At 35.0% G+C, this 20109-nt stretch overlaps 1 protein-coding gene across 3 annotated transcripts in view; it reads left to right on the top strand.

Annotated features, from left to right (window-relative positions):
- The first annotated feature begins 268 nt into the window (after positions 1–268).
- BRINP3 (BMP/retinoic acid inducible neural specific 3) overlaps positions 269–20109 on the top strand; it is a 412309-nt gene continuing 392468 nt past the window's right edge. The window contains exon 1 of one of the 3 annotated variants that reach the window (XM_027074958.2): positions 269–957. The gene's annotated coding sequence lies outside the window, so the exon portion shown is untranslated. Of the gene's footprint in view, positions 958–1414; positions 2736–3600; positions 4127–20109 lie in introns of those variants that run through there. The other 2 variants (XM_027074960.2, XM_027074959.2) reach the window with 2 other exon arrangements.

Genomic DNA, 20109 nt, shown 5'->3' with positions numbered 1-20109 from the left:
GTTTCGGGTGGAACCGAATTGCCTTGAGTCGTGGGCTGCAGAATTCTCCGAGAAAACAGGACCCGGGAGGGCTCCCGCTGCCGCCGCTGCAGCTGCTAACAACCGCTCCAGGCCCCCGCGCCCGAGCCTCCGGCACAGCGCCCCCGAGAGCGCCCGGCCACTCGGCCTCCTCCGCATCTTCAGCCCCTCGATTACCACCCCCCCCCCCCCGCCCCAGTGCAAACGTCTGATGATTTGGTCGTCCTAAAGTGACCACAGGGGCTTATTTGGGGGGGGGGGGTGTGTGCTGGGATTCCTTACTACGCCTCCCTCAGTTGCCGCGAGTGAGAGAGTTCAAGGGAAATCCTAGTGAAATACACTGATGGAAAACTATTAATCCTAATAATAATGTGCCCAACGCAGGTAACTCTTAAAGAACTGAGAGTGGGAAGATCAGAGCAGGATTTCCGAAGCAGTGCCCTCTTGAATTCTCATTGGATCCTTCCCAGCAGCCTAAATCATTCCTGCTGCTGAATCTATCAGGATGACTACAGCCCTGCTCACTAGTTCTCTCTTTATCTCTTGTCTTCAGCACATCCTTTTACTTCTCTTTGCAGATTTATCTGTATCTCACCTCCTGTTCTCTGGGGTTACACCGCTTCTATTTCTCCCCACTGTATGGGCATGTTACAGTCAGTAAATTTTCACTTTGTCTGCCCAAGGATCTTCACAAATAAGCCCCCCACCCCCCAAAATAAAAGGCACCTCTTTCGCATGTTGCTTCTTTTCCTTGGGGGTTCCGTGGCTTTCTGTGTAACTGGTTTTTAGTTGGTTACATGCCACCAGGAACTGCTGATTTTTTCAAAGTTCCACCACCCTGCAGCTCATCACTACCTTAATTTGGAAGATCATGGAATATCTGTTTGAATCCTGGATATCTTTTTCTCACAGTCATCTTGCTTCCTGAAATGTCCTCTGGTAAGTTATTCTCCTTACATTTTATTAGAAACTTATTGCTAGTGTTATTTTTAATGAGCTGTGTTGAGACAATATCTCATTAAAAAAATATTTTTGTTACTTTCAGAACTCAAACATCTATGTGACTGTTAATTGATTAGTATATTAGTTGCAATTGTGCTACCAAGATACAACCCATGTGATGAATTATCCCATCAGCTTTTACATTATTTATTTCTGTCCTCATTTATATTACAGGTTATAGGAAACATTAACCACCCCTCCCCCCTCCCATTAATGCTTCTTGGCACACATTCTTGTGCCATTTGAAAGGTCAAATTTTATATGTTTATCTAAGAGTAAGCTTAAAAGAAACCTTCAAGAAAATTTCAGGGTCTGAGAAAGTTCACTAGTCTCTGATCTTCAGAAGGTTGTTCAGGTCAGCATTTGTTCATTGCAAGCAATTACATGACTGAAGGAGGACTTTTGTTAAGTGTATTTTTATGGGTTTAGCCGGACACTAAGTGCTAATAGCCACTCTATGGTAAGAAGAAGAGTGGGAGTTTTAAGTGCACCATTTTTTTTTTTCTCACAGTATCCCAAATCACACATGAACATATTATTTTGGGCATTGTATTTCAATACAGGCATCATATTTAGTATATTTCTGATTTTATGAATTTAGCTAGTGAACAGCTAATTGGACACACAGTACTCATTTCAGAGGAAGAAAGCCATCGGAAGGAAGCACTGATTATCTTCGTTCTAATAAATTGAAATTCAGGGGCAGACTTCATATGAAAAATTTAATTACCTCACTCTTCACACTTGTTCAGCCCCCAGACTCAGTTTTTAATAAGTATGTTAATATGGCAGTGTTTTTGGCTTTTATGAACATTTTTTATGGGCTTAACTGACAGTTATGATTATCACTTCCCCTTTAAGTATAGGTATGTTGAGGAACATTTAAATCTTAGCTTTTACTTCACATATTGACAAAGACAGTGTATTAATTAAATGCCAAGCCTGCGTGTGTTAGTTATCTCTAGTGCATACTAAGGTTTGAGGGTTTTCTCTGTGACCCCCTCTCCTCCGCCCAGCCTCCCTTAAGAACAAGTTCCTGGATTCTACAATATTTCTCTTTACTGGGATGGATGGAGGTGAGAACCTATTGTTTAAGCTTTTCTTACTTCCCTTACGTCTTTTCGTTCTTCATTTTCCTTTTATCTCTCTTTTTCCCCCCTTTCTCGCTCTCTCTGTCTCTGTTTTTTGTTTTTTAATTTCTCGTAAAGAACTGTTCCTGCCCTCATTGATGGCTGACGCGACGACCTAAGTAATGCTTTTTTTAATTCAAAAGCCCTTTTAGCTTCCAGACATAAAAGTACTCCAGCTGCAGCGTCACCCCATCCCCCAGTCTCAGGATTCAAGGGCTTTCCCCCCTTGGCTTCCACCAGCAGCCCATCAGAGCAGGGCTGAGACTGTGGTCCACACCACTTGGCGCCCCTCACCCGTCACTAGTTTCTACCTGGTCTCCTTCCCAGTCTGGTCGTCCTGTCTGACAAGTGCCATCAGCAGCCCTGACTTTACTTGAAGAAACGAGGGCTTCGCATAATTCACCCATTCAAATATCCTCTTTGGAGGACTGTTGCTATTGCGCAAGGGTGCAGGAGGGGGGTTGGGGGGGGGGGAAAAGCCCAAAACACCTAAAAACAAAACCAAAAAACGCAACTTTCAGTGCAGTCAGATCTTTTCTTCCTAACCTAGTCTACTCCAGTGAAGCACAGACGTACGTTGTTGAGGTAAGTGCGTTTTGCTATATTCTAGCCTGAAACTCAGGCTTGGGAAAGGGGACATTTACGCTTGAAAGGCTCTGCCACCGCCAAGGACGCTTTAACCAGAGGGCTATCAACAGGCGACTGTGCCTGGAGGCTTCTCCGCAGCTCCTGGCAACGCCTAGGCCACCTGGGCGCGGAGAGCGCGGACGACAAGGTGCCCGGTGGCCTGGCTGGCCCTAGGCTCGGCGCTGGGTGTGGGGATGGCGGCGCGGGGAGGGACTGTGTCCCGCACTCTGCCCGGCCAGCGCAGGCTCCGCACTCAGCCCCTGCGGCGCGCAGTGCTCGGTGTGGGCAACCGCAGCCCTGGAGCGCGGGGCGCGCCGGGGGGCTGCGTCCGTGCCCAACGCTCCGTTTCCAACCTGCCTCAGGCCAAACTTGAGCAAAACCTCTTTTCTGCGTGAGAGGACAGACTTGGGAGCTCTAGACTCTCTTATCAACGCCCTTCTGCATTTGCATTTATTTATTTATTTATTTATTTATGTTTTTTAATGAGCTATATCTAAGACTAATAAATGACGGCTCTTCAGCATGCCCGCTTTGTAAAACCCTAATCGCCCTCTTCATCCCCCTGCTTAGTCGGACTCACACTTGCTAACTGACTTCTCAGGCTCCGTGTTAAAGTATCATTGACCGTCATTCCCTGTCTGCCTTCACCAACTCGCAGGAATCTGGGGGGGGGGGGGGGACGGGGGGAGGAGAGAGAGTTGAATTTCAACTTGGAGATGGAGCTTGTGATATAAGGTTGAAGTTAAAGCAAAGAGTGGGGTTGGGAGCCGTGTGGCTTATATTAGACCCACTTTACAGTTGGGCTTTTATTTTTTGTTTCCCCCTTTCTGGAGGTGGGGCGGGAGGTAGGAGGATCTGGGACTGGGCGCGCTCCCCTCCGCTGTCCTGGAGGGGGTGGTGCTTCTTGGCCGCTGGTTACTGCTGGTTCTGCAGCCAGGCAGTGGCAGAGAGTTTAAGTCTCTGATGGCTGTTCTCCTAGTCCCCAGGAGTTGAACCAGAGAGCGTTTTACTCTGCACCAGGTCGAGAACGTGATCAACCCTTTAGAGCAGGGACCTCCTTCTAATGGGGATCGGTCTGGAAAAGGCTGGGGAGGCTCTGCCTCTGAAGATAAGAAGCCCGTTTAGAGCTGTGTGAGATGCCAACCAGAGGCTTGAAAAGAGGAAGAGGTGACTGGGGTTGCAAAATAACCCCACTATTGCTTACAGATATTCTAGCCAGTCAAATGTATGTAAGCAAAGAAGAAAGCATCAGGGTATAACACTGTCACAGCAGCCTCGAAGACAGAGGATTCAGAATTTTGAGACTTTTTTTGCATGCTGTTTAGATTTGTCATCATGCAGTTAAGCAGGTAAGGACTGAAGGTCTATATTTTATTGACAACCATGTAACCTGCATTTGACCAATCCTGTGATAATCTTTTTTTCTGCCTCAAGAGATGGGATACATGTATTTTCAGATGGTTCTCCTATGATGCATAACTTCTTGGTATTCATATTCGTGAGCCGTTTAAATCAATTTAAATGTTTAACTTGCATTCATTGAAATGTGTAACAATGCTACAAAAATCATAAACTGGGCAGAGGTCAAAGGAAGAAATGGGGAGGGTACAGAGTTGGAGGGAGGGATGCATTACCCTGATGAAGTATGTAAAATAGTAGTTGAAGAAATGCCTTGAAATTGTGCTTCTTGTTAAGGTCACAGACCTTAATATAAGGACAATTGGAGATTATTAAGGGCATCTTGAACTAGCAATTTAATTCTGACTATTTGAGAGAAATGTTTAATGGGTTATAGTCCTATTATTTTCTCACTTTCAAAAAAAAATATTGGGGTGGGGGTTGGTTGGGCTTTCAAATAGGTTAAGAAAGGAGCTTGCCCTAAGGCAATGTTTCATATAACCCCAGTATAGAAATCTTTGGGCTTGGAAAACTAGTTGCAAACTGAAAAATAAGCAAATTTAGAAAATTATAGTTAATCTCTCATAAATAAAGCTTTTTTTAAAATTTTAAGTTTTGTAGATGTATAATTTTAGCAGCTAATAGATTTCTTCTACTATTAAATTTAACAAAATACTTAATTAAAATGACAACACATGTTTTGAATGTGTGAAGTTTTGTTAGTATTGATAATGTTTTGTAATGTTTTGCTTACATGTTGAAGGAGTCTGGAGTCCCCACATAATGAAGCAAAAAATTAGTGAAACCCAATTCTAAAACTATCCTACTTATTTCTAACACTTTCTCTTCTTTAAGAAATTGTATTCTTTAAGATTTTCCCTGGAAATAATTTTAGTACTTACATTTATTGATGTGGATTTCTGATCAATAATTTTTCTGCTTGTAAGGCTCACTGATAACATCTTGAAGATATAAGAAGGATAATTGCAACTTTGGGTCATAAAATTGCAAAGTTATAGTGCTTTTCTTAAAAGGGAGTTTGATACAAGAGGTAGTTTTTACTCCACTGGAGAAAGTAATTTGTCAATGAATTCCAATTCTTCAATTCTTCCCAATTCCTCAGTTCTTTTGCATTTTACCCTCTAGAATTTTATTGTAGTGAACATGTTCAGTGTGTGTGTGTGTGTGTGTGTGTGTGTGTGTGTGTGTGTATACGCCCACTTTTGGGTGGGTGGAGAAAGTATTTATTTAAGTATACATTGCTTTAATAATGTTTTTGAAGTGAAATATGCACAATACCTATATGATTGATTTCATTTATCATTTAATCAGATAATGTGTTATTCTAGCCTCTCACAAGATATTTTCTTAAACTCAACATTACAGTGGAAATGTAGATTTTTAAATAAAATACAGTACATCTTGATGTTCTTCATGCAAAATGATTGGTATATATAGGTAACTAAATCAAATCTAAATAGGAAGAAACCTTTGGGATTCTAAAAGAATGTGTGTGTGTGTGTGTGTGTGTGCGCGCACGGTGCACTTGTATGGATTATATATACACACATGCATATATAAAATTAACCTTATTACTAGATTTGTATGTTCTTTAAATAAAAATAGAATTTATTTTCAGAATAGTGTCTTTGTGTGTTTCCCTCCACAAGTGCAAAGAACTTAACTTGTAGGACTTCAAAACTTTGATACTTTGTTATCAACCTATGCTTCAGTTTCCTATATTTCCTGCTATTTTGATTTTTTTTTCCATATTCTTTTTAAAATGAGCAGTTACTGACTGGAATAAGTGTCTGCAATTTTAGCAATCTAGAAAATTGGGTATTAGTTTGAAGTTCAGACACAAACAGAAATGTAACACCAATGTGGCAAGTTGAGCATAAATTCATCTTTCATGAAAAAATACCACAAAGGTATTTGGATATTATGATTATGACTTCTGATTAATGACGTAAGCTCCTAAGAGTCTTAATATTTTTCTCTTAATTTCCTAGCAGTGGGTTATTGTGATACGTAGAGTGAGATGGGTTTAGGATTCCTTCCTCAATGTCAATTCTAGCTCTACCTCAGTAATATGATCCTAGTGAAATTTCTTGACCACTCTTCATTTATTTTCCTCAACTCTCAAATGGGGGAAAATAATATCTATAGTCTTGTTATAGATAAATGACATAAGAGATGAAGATGCTTTAAATAGACAAACATGTTCTGAAAACGAAATATATTTTGAAAAAGATAGCATTTACATTTAATTTTTTTTTTTTTGGCCTTTTTGGATACAGTTCTCCTTCCATGAAGAAGTAATGATGTTGACAACTTTTTTTTTTAATGATAGTATCAAATATTCTCGGTATATGGTGTCACGGGGTCTAATGAATTTAAATAATGTTTTCTTTTTGTTTTGATATTGTGTAGATGAAAAACAAAACAGAAGTTGAAGAATGCATTCCTTCAGGCACACTAATTCTTAATTACATTATATTTACCTTGGCTTTAATGTATTTCTGGGACAATAGTCACATTTACAAAAGTAGTTATTCTTCTTTAACTTTTCAGTGTCAGTTAGTGAAAGGAACGTCTGATTTCTTAGCAAATTTTTGTTATTAACCTGATGATTCCTGTCAGTTTAATTGAAAATAAGGTCAACTGTTCTCATGTAGCAACTTTAAAAATGGAGTAACTCAAAAAATGTCAGACTTTAAATTTCGAACATTGTTTATAAACTAATATTCAGCTTACCAGAATTAATTAGGAGACATCTGGCATTGTTGCTGTTTTAATTTAGCAACTATGTGGATATTTTCATTTAGACATTTAGGTGTGTAATTGAGCAGTTTCTCCATTTGCTGCTATATGGTTTTATGATTTTAATGTTTACAATTTATAAGTTCTAAAGGAGAACAAAAGAAAAAATAATTTGTGTTTGAATATTATTGACTGTTAATGGATGATCGTGATTATTAAAAGAAGGGAATAGTATAATCATGTTTATTCTATTCTAGAAAAGAGGAAAAGAATCTCTAAAGATGAACTTTCATCATGAGCACTAATGATCTTTCCTGAAAATGTATCTGGAAGTTCTTTTTCTTTCTTCTTCTTCTTCTTCTTCTTCTTCTTCTTCTTCTTCTTCTTCTTTAAACTGATATCAAATAGCCACTCTAACAATTTTATACTGGTCATCAAATACTGTCATCAATAACATTTTAAAGCTTTCATTACTGTCATTTCAAGGCATATTTGATGAGTTATTAAGAATATTGGTATCCACTTACTCATGTGCAAACCTATCCAGTTACAAAGTATCCATAGCTAATGATATCTAAAGCTATGAATCCACTTTTCTATACTTAATATATGACATGAAGTATTCCTGCATACAGTTTTGGGATATTTCTCAATTTTGTATTCAGAGTAACAAATCATGAATAACTAGTTGACGTTCCGTAATTGAAATAAACCCAATTATGATTCTCTAACAATTTATTTTCCCCTAAGATTGAAAGATAAAACAAATATATTTTTTTAAAGAGTTGACTGGATTGCCAGGTATTTTTCATGAAATAAGTGGTTTGTGTTGATTTTTAAAATGATTATTTTTAACCAAGAAAGTATAAATTCAGATATGGAAAAATGACATGCAACCTAAAAATGTAAGAAGTCTTATAGATTCTTACTCTTCCATATTCATTATTATTTCTTAAACATAATTTATACTCACACAATTTTAATTTTTATTAAATTTACAGTTGAAAGTGTATTTTCCCTCAGTGTGACCTATTTTTATTTAAAATTAGTATTTTGAGAGTGCTTGTTTTAATGCCTAAACCCTAATTTACTCAGATATAGATGCCTTTGAAAGCACCCAAAGCATAACAAATTCCCTTTTATAGCTAATAAAGAAGTTTCCATGATATAGTTCCAGCAAATTAAATCTATAAAATACGCATTTATTGATTAAATTAATAAATATGTTAACATTACATTCAAATGTATTGTAGTTCTCTGCTCTAAAAGAATTATTGTCTCATAATGGTGTGTTTCATTTAAATTCCATTATAGAGTTATGTGAAAGAATACTTATAGATAGACTTATTCTTCCTGATTTCTGTGAATATCAGCCAACCTCATCAGGATTGAGCTGTTTTTTATTAACTTTTCTGGAGTCTTGCATTTTGTTAATTTTAAAAGCTATCTCTAGAATATTGCACTATTAAAAAACAATCTTGCCTTGGGAAGAGCAGAATTGAGGAAGCTAGATTTTCAATGTCAAATAGTGGCCAGAATATAAGCACACTGCTACTTTATAGATTCATTAAACACTCATTCTCACAACTGAAAAACATTTTCTTTAAAACATGCCAGATGATGTCCACAAATACAAGGTAGTTTGGAAAAGGTGATTAAATCAAACCAAAAATTACATTTAAAAAATCAAGATTGGGTTTAATCAAGTATCATATTACTGAATCCCATGTGTTGTATATAATGTGTTTTTTGTAATTTGTAATATCTTTGATAGGCACATCCTTTAAAGATACAAGTATATTTTAACTGCTTTCAGATATGCAACTTAATACTGTGTGCAGAAGCTTCTTCTGTTGTAGCTAAAGTAAATCTAGAACAAAATTAATTCAATCAGGAAGTCCTGGTGTAGATAATACATTTAAGTGTTTTTCATGTCTTTAGTATGGTAACATTTCTGATGGTTTGAAAAATCAGCCCTTTAAATGTATATAAAGAGATGATAGAACAGTCTTTTTCAGAAGTAAACAACTGTTAAATAATAATAAACACAATTGAAATTTTTAGAAGAACATCATTAAAGGTTAAATAAATCTTACATCAAAGTTGTATAAAGTGATCTCTTTAGATAATTAACTCATGGTTTTCTCAACATTTTCTTATACCAAAGATATCAATATATAGACCAAGTCTAACTTACACAAAACATTTAAATTGAATGACTCAGGTTTGCAAGTAATTGAATTTTTGATTATTCATTCTGACCTGTCACTAATATACAAAAACAAAGTTACAATATATTTTATCAATGTGATAAGTAGTATTTTGGAAATTACACTAGGGAATAATGTGGAAGACAAAAAGTTTCCAGAGAATGAAAATGATCTGCCAATTACCAATCAACAGCAGTAACAACTAGAAAGTATATATTTTTGTTCCATTTTACTAATTTCTGTCCAAATGGAGTTTTTAAACAACTTCTTAATTTTAAGTAAAAAAAAAAAAGCAATTATTATGGGGCGTGTGTTTTCCAATGTGTAAAATTTACTCTTTTGTACATGTCAAAAATTTTAACAATTACCCAAAAACAGTGTTTTCATTTTTACATTGTGAACTAAGAGAAGTGAATCCAGTCTTCTCTGTGAGTCGAAAGAAAATCCATAGTTAAGAAAAACGGGACTCCTGAGAAATTTCTTAAGGGTCACTCTACATATCTTAAATTTAAATTTAAAACTTCTTTTTTGACTAAAGGACTTGCTTTAAGTATCTTTCTCACCTTTGAGTGGAGATATAGCTTATGGATTTATAAACTTCTTTTTCTCCAACACACAGATTTTTGCAATGTATCACTCCTTTTTTTGAGAACTTTTAGATCAGGACAGATTATTGACATTTTAAATATGTAGCTATCTTTATATTTTGGTTAAAAGCATAACACTGATTATGTTTGACTAGTGACAAAACCATGAGGAAAAATAACTGAGGATCCGCGTTTCCTCTCAGAACTCTAGCACGTTTTCATTTGTGTCTTTCATCCATCCATGAAATGAAGACATTTTACAATCATGCAAAAATAGGCCAGAATGAATAAGAAAGATCACTTATGTCATTATTACTTTTAAAACCTATCCCTGACTTCTGCTATTTAAGAAAATCAATTTTGATTTAGAGTAAGAATCAGCAACTTCATATAAATGGCTGTGATTAACTAGCAAAAATATTTCTTTCTTATCAATAATATTGAGTCCGTAAGACAAACAAGTTTTATCTAGCTTCACCTGATTCTTTCATGACAAAAGTGACAAAAATTTAGCATGCTTTACTATATTTTTGATATAGATTTCTAGAGGTCTAAACTGAAGATGAAAATTTATTGACTCAGGATTTGAAACTAACCAGTTGCTAACTGTTCATGAAAATTTATTTATTACTGGGGCACCTGGGTGGCTCAGTCAGTTAAGTGTCCAACTCTTGACTTCAGCTCAGTCATGATCTCATGGTTCGTGAGTCCGAGGCCTGCGTGGGGCTCTGCACTGACACTGAGGAGTCTTTTCGGGATTCTCTCTCTCTCCCTCTCTCTCTCTCTGCCCCTCCCCTGCTGACTCTCTCTCTCTCAAAAGAAATGAACTTAAAAAAAAATTATTTATTACCAAATTTCATTCTCAGATAATTCCCATAACATTGATTCCTATGATTATTGTTTAGAAGGTAATTCTTGACAGGTTCAGACAACATGATTTAAAAAAATACGACCAGTGTGTACATAATGTGCTGGGTATAGCTAATACTCAATAGTTTCTATACATTAGACATAGTAATGTCTTATTTATGCTTTCTTATAATATCCTTCAAAATCTTGCTGTTTTTTAATATAAAAATTCTCTTCAAGAATATAAATTATTTTTTTCAAATAGATTTACTTTGCTTTTCTTTTGAAATTAATATCTTATGTTCCTTATAACTTTCTAAGTTTGAAGAGTTAAAGTAACATAGTGATAAGAATGGTCCTTGAAAATGTCTGATGTTTTCAAAATTGTATGTTGGGGGAAAATAAAACATATTGTTAGAAAAAAGCTTAATTAGACAAGCTGGAATATATTACCAACCAGGCAATATATGGCTAGCTACCACGTGAAAATATTGGCCATTCCAGCATTTCTGGCCATGAGGTAAGATGTGCATTCTTTGATTAGAAACATGGAGAGTCCTGACGTGCTTTCTTAAATAAACATGTTTTTAATTTTTTTTTACATTTATTTATTTTTGAGAAACAGTGAGACAAAGCGTGAGCGGGGGAGGGGCAGAGAGCGAAGGAGACACAGAATCGGAAGCAGGCTTCAGGCTCTGAGCAAGACGCAATGCTCGAACCCCCCAACCGTGAGATCATGACCTGAGCCAAAGTCGTATGCTCAATCGACAGCCACCCAGGCGCCCCTGACGTGCTTTCTTAGATGGTAGTTCAGAAGGCACGGAGAACAGTAGATTAAAAAATTAACTACTTGATGTTGGATTGGTTTGCTTATTGTAGATCACCTCTTTTTATTGTTATTTTGTTTTTTTAAAAAATTATTTATTGGGGGCACATGGATGGTCAGCTGGTTGAGCGTTTTCTCTTGATTTCAGCTCAGGTCATGATCTCACAGTTCATGGGTTCAAGCCCCATGTCGGGCTCTGTGCTGACAGCATGAAGCCTGGTTGGGGTTTCTCTCTCTCTCTCTGTCCATCCTCAACATGCTCTCTCTCTCCTACTCTCTCAAAAAATAAACAAAACAATTAAAAATTTATTGGATGTATGATCAGTGGTGTGCAATGGAGTGAACCTTGGGAATATAATAATGAAAAGATATAACAGTCGTTCATAAGTTGTTTACAATTTTTATTTTTGCTCTGTGTAGTACACTTTGTTTTAATTAATGAACAAAGGCAAATTTAATGCTTGGCCACTATTTTTTTTCACACATGTCCAATTTTGATATTATAAATACCATTCTCTTTGAGAAAAGAAGAGGGATGTCATATTTCTCAGGATAGAGATAGGTCAATAAAGAATGTATTTTCCATTCAGAGTTCTGAGGATAATTATTAAAGGCAAATGAAGGAACCAGGACAGTTCCGAAGGTAAAACCATAACAATTCTCAGAGTGATGACTTAGTTGATGTTTTATCACGGTTTGTTTTGTTTTGTTTTTAAATGTTAGCTTTTTTTTAAATGGAAACATTTCCAATGTGTTATGCTTTTGTTTTTTAGTGACTAGAATTAACGAAAAACGATTAACATTATAAGAATTCGCAAATTTAATTTTCTTATTCCATCATGTGTGTACTGAGGGCTTTCTCCACGCCATGTTATTTTGTTAGTGCTACAGATGCATTAGTGAATAAAAACAGATACCAATCCCTGCCTGGTGTTGCTTGCACTGCAATTGCAGTAAGTATTATATTATTACAGGAATTATTGAATAATTACAAGAATTATCCTGTGAATTTAGTGGTATCTGTAACCAAGACTAGAAGACAAGTTTAGGACTCCACTGGCAATATTTCTAACCATACGCTTCTAGGTTAAAAACACTTCAACATTTTCATTTCCTTACACAGGAATAAAAAGAAGCTGAAGATTATTATTTTGAAATTAAAAAAGAATTTCCTTTGGCTTAATAATCAGAACCTTTTTAAAAACTTTAACAATTTTATTGGACTTTCTTTGAAAATTCCTTAAATGTAGGATACTTGTGCGGCTCAGTTGGTTAAGCATCCGACTCTTGATTTTGGCTCAGGTCACGATTTCATGGTTCAGGAGTTTGAGCCCTGCACCGGGCTTCTCACTGACAGTATGGAGCCTGCTTGGGATTGTCTCTCTGCCTTTCTCTCTGCCCCTCGCCCATGTGCAGGCACGTGTGTGTGCGCGCATGCATGCACACGCTCTGTGTCTCGAAATAAATAAAAACTTAAAAAAAAAAGTTTTTAAGTTCCTTGAATGTAATGTTTACTTTGTGTATGACTTCAGAAGATACACTCCTATTTATGTTTCTTCATATAATAATTTCTAATTAAATAGCCTACTTTACCTTGTAGCACTGGTTAACTCCAAGACAAGTTTTGGTCCTATTATAGAACAATGGATTCATTGTTCATTTGGTTCCAAACTCCAGCGTTTCTACACTTCAACCCAGCATTATGTCTTACTCTTCGAATAAGTATAAATGCTTTTGTTGAAAGTCTAAGTTAGTATTATACTTTGTTTTTACCCAGGATCATTATTAAAAATTTTATTTTAATATTTCTAAAGCCTTTCAAAACTGTGACTCAGTCACAAAACTGTGACTGAGGTCATTTTCCATAGAGGTGAGGGAAAAATGTTTATTGTCTTTGTATTGCATAGTACTTACACATAGTCCTTTTTTAAAAATTATTTCCTGAAATTCTCTTTAAATTTGCCTTTATGTGACAAAAGTCTTTTACTGACCAGAATTGTTTTATCCAGGGTGCTTTATTACCAGACTGTGCCAGAAACAACAGAATTTTTTTCCTGGTTATAGTGACTATACTAAATACAGATGTCTGTAACCATGATTTCCATTCCATTTCTGTATGTACATGTAGATTATTTTAATCTTTATTTTTAATTAATTAATTAATTAGTTAATTTTAGTATTGACCATATCCCCTAGGTTGTACTTTTCATCCTTGTGACTTATTCACTCCATAGTTGGAAGCCTGTATCTCCCACTCCCTTTCAATCACCTTTTCCCCCACCCCAACCGTCAGTTTGTTTTCGGTCTTTGTGGATCTGTTTCTGCTTTTTTGTCTGAATGTTTTGCTTTGTTTTTTAGGTTCCATATGTAAATGAAATAATATTTGTTTTTCTCAGTCTGACTTATTTCACTTAGCATAACACCCTTTAGATCCATCCATGTTGTCATAAATGGGAATATCTCATTCTCTTTTATGACTGAGTAATATTCCATTGTGTATATATACCACGTCTTCTTCATCTATTCATCTGTGCGTGGACACTCAAAGCTATTGTAAATAGTGCTGCTGCAGACATAGGGGTGCGTATATCTTTTCAAATTAGTGCTTTTCTTTTCTTTGGGTAAATAACCTGTAATGGCATTATTAGATCATATGGTATTTCTATTTTTAATTGTTTGAGGAGCTTTTATACTGTTTTCCACAGTGACTGCGATTTGCAGTCTCATCAACAGTGCATGAGGGTTCCTTGTTTTCTATATTCTGGCCCTGTCTTCTTTCTAGTCTTCTTGATTCTACTTATTCTGACAAGTATAAGGTAATATATCTCATTGTGGGATTGATTTGTATTTCCCTGACGGTTAGTCATACTGAACATCTTTTCATGTGTATGTTGGTCATCTGTATGTCTTCTTTGGAAAAAAAAAATCTTTATTTTATTTTTTAAAAATTGTTGTTTATTTATTATAATGTCTATTTTATTTTTGAGAGAGAGAGAGAGAGAGAGAGAGAGAGAAGATATATGGGGGAGGGGCAGAGAGAGAGGGAGACCCAGAATCTGAAGCAGGCTCCAGGCTCCAAGCTGTCAGCACAGAGCCTGACATGGGGCTCGAACTCACAAACAGTGAGTTCTTGACCTGAGCTGAAACCAAGAGTCAGATGCTTAACTGATTGAGTCACCCAGACTCCTCTGGAAAAAATATCTTTGTTTTAAGCTGTCTCCTCTTTTATTGTTTTGGTAATCAAAAATACTTATAATCAATTTTCAAAAGCATTTCTCATACTTTAACATTAGATTTTGCAATTTAAATATACTATTCTAAACATCTTGCATCTGAAATTTATTCTTTATTCTTTTACCACTCTTTCCTTATGAACTAAAAAGAAATACAATCTGAATTTCACCAAGATGTGCTGTTATGTAATCAGTTATGTTGAAACACCAAGATACTTCACATTTAAAATATAAAAAATAAGCCAAATGACTCTTGAACTTTGGGCTTTTAAGAATTATGTCCCCTACGTGCTGGACAGATTTAAGGAACGGAACTCCCCTTCTCTTCATTTTTTCTAATCAGCTCTACCATTAGGTAGTAGCATTTAACTTCTTCTTTATTGGTAGGACAAGATTGTATTGACAGGATCAAGCAGGAGATTAGTTCCCTCTGCAGTATATACTCCTCAGAGGAATGCTAACCCTCATTAGGATGGAAAACACTTAAAGCTGTAATTCAGAGGCACTGTATTGCCTGATCAGCTAAAATAAATAATGAGAAGGACCCTCTGGAATGTAGGTTTATCAGACTTAAATCACTGGAAAGATTCACTTCTCAGGCTAGTCTTAACCTATACAACATGATTTAAAATGAGAAAGCTCAATTATTTAAAAAAATAAAGTGAAAAAATATAAAAATAAAGGATTACTAACAGATTAATATAATGACAATCTCTTTCTGGTTTAAGCAGACATAATGAAATAGCCTACAAACAAAAGAAAAAAATGGCATTCGGTGCATGTTCCAGAAATTTGCCATGTACATGACAGTTTGTTAAGCTTTAAGGGCCACAGGGATTACTAAAACATAATCTCTGCCAGCAAGACCTTCACAAACTTCATATGAACAAAGGTGGTAAAAAGGATAATAGTGGCATATTGTGAAATTTTAGAAGATTTATGAATGGAAATCCATCTAGTCTGTAGTTATTTTAATAATTTTAAAAACAACATATTTGAAAGGATTTAAAAGAGTTATTAACCCACCAGGAAAAATGTTTTTAGATTTTTCTTTTTTTAAAAAAAAATTAAATGTTTATTTATTTTTGAGAGAGAGAGAGAGAGCATGAGCACAGGAGGGGCAGAGAGAGAGAGGGAGACGCAGAATCAAAAGCAGGCTTCAGGCTCTGAGTTGTTAGCACTGAGCCCAACATGGGGCTCAAACCCACAAGATGCAAGATAATGACCTAAGTCAAGTTGGATGCTTAACTGATTAGGCCATTCAGACGCCCCTGTTTTTAGATTTTTCTTAAAGTTCATTTATTTTGAGAGAGATAAAACGTGCACAAGTGGGGAAGGGGTAGACAGAGAGGGAAAGAGAGAGAATCCCAAACAGGCTCCACACTGTCAACAAAGAACCCGATGCAGGGCTTGAACTCAAGGAACTGTGAGGTCATGACCTGAGCCAAAATTAGGAGTCAGGTGCGTAACCAACTGAGCTACCCAGGCATCCCCATTCATTTTTAAAATTCAAAGGAATTGCTATTTCACATAAAGAACACATTCCATTTTTTTTTTTAAGTCGCTGATTGGATAACCTTAGGTGTCTGTGATGCCTAGAGTTATATGATATTTTTTTGCTTTGGGGATTATCACAACTTTTTGGCTTTTTACATATTTGTTTTACTTTTTGAGAGATATTGAAAGAATTATTAGTGCATAAAGAAAAGAAAAAAAAAACCTTTCATTATAATTTCCAGATATACCCAGTGACAAACTGCATGGCTGAAAGTCAGAATGACTTTTTCCCCCATTTCTACATGCTACTATTTACTTCAACAGGTGCACAAAGGCAGAGCAACTATTTCTCTATACTCCTGGTGGAGTGCAGGAAAGAGAGAGAGTGGCAAAATTTTGCCTACTTGTGTGGAAAAAGGCACGCATTATGTGATGTATGCAAGATTTTATATCTTGATGAATTTCTTGACATCTTTATAGAATAAAAGCCAAATTCTACTCCATTAGGCTACTTAAAAATTCATTACCTTTATATAAACAATGTGTAGATAAGGAAGAAGAATTTAAGGTCATTTGAGGTAAAAAATTATAGAACATAACTGGCATTTAACTAAAGCCGTAAATTAATACATCGTTACTAAAGTAATGATGTAAATCATTGAATAATGGAACTCTTATTCTTTTATTTATTTGACCATATACCATATATAGGTCATGAATATTCAAAGGTGAAAAGTGTATATGTATATGCAAATAGGAAGATGATGTGTTGTATTATCCATATCTTTGAATATGTTCACCAAATGTAATACTTGAGTTTGCCATTTTAGAAAAGCAATGCCTTTGAAATGATTTTCCTCATAACTCATAATCTATCCTGCCAAATAATACTTTAAAATATATATTTTTAGTTGTAGTCTTGACTTTTCACACTATTATTCCTTAAAATAATACTTGTGAAAGATGATCCTAGTATTCATGTAATTATCTGGCATTTTTGACAACATAAGAAAACTTACCTTGGTTAAAAATCCATTATTGCATTTCAGAAAATATTAAAATCATGTCGTAATTTTATTATGTCTCCATTTTGAGACACCAACTCTTTTTTTTTCATTTTATTATAAAGCAATTTATAATAATATGGAGTCATTAAACCTACTGGATTAATCTTGCAATTTCTATGAAGAGCAAATAGGAAAATTAAATCACTCTGACCATGATTATACTTTTTAACCCAATAAATAGCACACATAATCTGAAAAAAAGTAGTTTTGTAATTTTTTAGTTTATGGTACCTGTTTTTAAAGATATTAAACTGAATCACATTTAACTTTTATTTCATTTTCTATTTCCATTATTTATATTTTCCATTTAAAATTTTTATTTTGTTCAAAAGCATTTTATTAAGTGGTAACAAAATTCCTAATAAATAAATTTCAATCTGCAATCAGTTCCGATTAGGTTGTAGTGTGGTATCATAGGGAGAGCATGGTTTTCAATATGGGTTCAAGACTAATGCCATTCAGTCCTTGCTCTGTTGCATGTTTATTCACCTTGAATCTCAGTCATCTAAACAAGCTAATGGTGATATTAATATATACTGCATTGTGTTGCTATGAGGTGAAATACAGAAATATTGGCAAATTGTTGGCATATCAAAAGAGCTTGATAAAGGTAATTTATTGGGAAGAAAATAATGTCATTTTCATCATCACTGTCTATTTTCCCCCCAATAAACTTTGGAAGGATTTGAGTTAAAGTTATCCCTAGTATATGACCTTTCAAATGGGGAGGAGCAAGCTATTCAACTGCTGTTTCTGTTATTAAATTCCAGAGTGACAACACAGTATAACATACATTATGCTTAATAATGAAAAGAGATCTTATGTTTGACTTTACATTTGACCTTGTGTTCATTTGACCTATCTTTAGAAACTATGAATAACAAAATATAAATGACAGGATCCTAAGTTTTCCACAATTATATGCATGATCATTATATTCCCTTATAATTATACTTAAAGCTAATAATTAATGATAGTTTTATATCCTTGCTCTTAACAATTTTTGAATATTAAGAATGCTTTGCTTTGATACTACTTGAGTGTGTCATTTACGTTTGTGATTTGGACATCTAAACCATTATGTCAGGACTCCTTTTCCCTCCTTTCTCAAATATAAAACTATGGTCATCCTGTGTAGCTCAAATGCAAACTCCTTTGTAAAGCTTTCTTCTTTCCATGTAGAATGAGTTTTCTTAATCTTGTCATCCATATCACATTAATTACACCTCATTTTACTACTTACTTACTCACTATTTATTCATTCACTTAACCAATTCTTATTAAGAAACTTTGTTTCAGGTACTTTGTTAACTGTACCTAGTTGTCATTAAAATAAGAACAATTATTGTCCCCTAAAACTAAGTCTGATTGAAGTCAGGGGAGATATGTAGCCAAACAGACAAAATATATGTATAAATATACAATATAAATGTGCTATATAGATGAAGTGATGGGATCATGAAGGCCAAACAATCTCAAAGGATCACAGATAGCTTCATGGAGAAATGACAGTATAATCTGAAATTCAAATATAGGTAAGGATTGGGCAGGTGAAGGGATTCAAGTAGAAATAATAGGTCAGGTAGAATAAACTGCATATGCAAAGATGCTGAAGAAAGGGAGAAAGGGAGATGAATTTGAGGAATAAAATTATGCTTGCAGCATGGTTGATGTTTGATTGATAACTGTAGTGTTATATATAGGGAGAAAATATGCAGAGGAAGAGTTAAGTAAGGAAAGATCATTTTAAAAATTATCTTGAAAAGTTTGGATGTTATCCAGAGGGTAAATGACACAAAATCATAAGTGGGGGTAAAAGAGTTGTAGGTTCAAACTTAACTTTATATCAAGATAACTCTGTAGTATAAAGAACAAATTGGAGAGAGCCACATGGGTATTAGGAAGACCAGTTATGAAGCTATTGGAGCGACCCAGAATAGAAGCTATGGTGGTAGCATTGGGGGTACAGAATGACCCACTCAAGTCAAGTGCATGTGGAATGAAAGTGATAGATTTGATTCTTGGGAAGAACTTGGGAATTGATTGGATATGTGCAATGAGTGAGAAGGTAGAGGAAAGTAAGATTTGGGGTTAAAGATTTGATAATATGGAAGTATCGTTTATGAGATAAAGAAACCAGAAGGAGAAAAAAATGGAAAATGTTGATTTTTAGTTGACAGAGGTATGGTTTCTAACAGAGACTACCCTACAGGCCATGTGTCCTTCCTTACATAAAGCTTTCCTCATTTGATTGTAAGTTTCTGAAGACCAAAGCAGCATTTTTAGTGATACCTGTGATCCAGCTTCATACCAAAATATATGAGGGTATTTTGCACATTGTAGATGATAAGTAATATTTACTTTTTTTATTGTGTGATTTCTTTGTTAGTAATTCTACCAAAAAGGAATATAAATAATTGCTATTTAGAAAGACTATTGAAAATTTACAGTTAAAAATATGTTAACTCTTCCATTATTTATTTACTTATACAGTGTTTAGTATATATTTACTTCAGAGCTAATGTTTGTTCAATATATAATAAAACACCATATATTATATGATCTATGGTAATGTGATAATATGCTATATATATTTATAGATTCTAGGAGTATTATATACAAATATATTTATTTTATAATAATAAAATGATTCTAATATTTATGCTTTGGTAGAATGTATTCCATTAAATTATTAAGGAAGAATGTGGTTTTTTAATAAATATAATCATTTGGGAATTAGAGACTTTATTTTGAAGACTTAACTTTTTATATTTATAAATTCCAATATTAGTGATTATGACTGTTAAGGAGCTATTTTATAGAGCAATGTAGCAGTTGCTGAAGATGAGGAATTTGGAAAATGGGTGCATGACCTGGAGCAAATCAGTTTTCCTTGGATCCT

Source organism: Acinonyx jubatus, chromosome E4 (assembly GCF_027475565.1).
Source record: "Acinonyx jubatus isolate Ajub_Pintada_27869175 chromosome E4, VMU_Ajub_asm_v1.0, whole genome shotgun sequence".
NCBI classification, from domain to species: domain Eukaryota; kingdom Metazoa; phylum Chordata; class Mammalia; order Carnivora; family Felidae; genus Acinonyx; species Acinonyx jubatus.
Note: the sequence above shows the minus strand (reverse complement) of the source record. Positions and strands in the feature narration are given on the sequence as shown.